This window comes from Sinocyclocheilus grahami, unplaced genomic scaffold (genome assembly GCF_001515645.1).
Source record: "Sinocyclocheilus grahami isolate Dianchi unplaced genomic scaffold, SAMN03320097.WGS_v1.1 scaffold1186.1, whole genome shotgun sequence".
In the NCBI taxonomy this organism is placed as follows: Eukaryota; Metazoa; Chordata; class Actinopteri; order Cypriniformes; family Cyprinidae; genus Sinocyclocheilus; species Sinocyclocheilus grahami.
In genome coordinates this window covers 610,989-611,208 of record NW_015506365.1, presented here as the reverse complement: position 1 = coordinate 611,208, position 220 = coordinate 610,989, and positions in this window count along the sequence as shown.

Genomic DNA, 220 nt, shown 5'->3' with positions numbered 1-220 from the left:
TTAGTGTAAAACATGACATATCCTGTTGCCAACAGGTGGCGCTATAACTATAACTGCGTATTATCATATAGATGTCTTCGGACCAGGGGCCTCATGTATAAAACTTTTTGTAGATTTCATCCTAAAACTGTACGTACGCACAAAAGCTAGATTTGTCCGGAACCTGCGCAAAAATACTTTTATAAATCCCTGTCAGCGGAAGATTGTGCGTACATGCGTC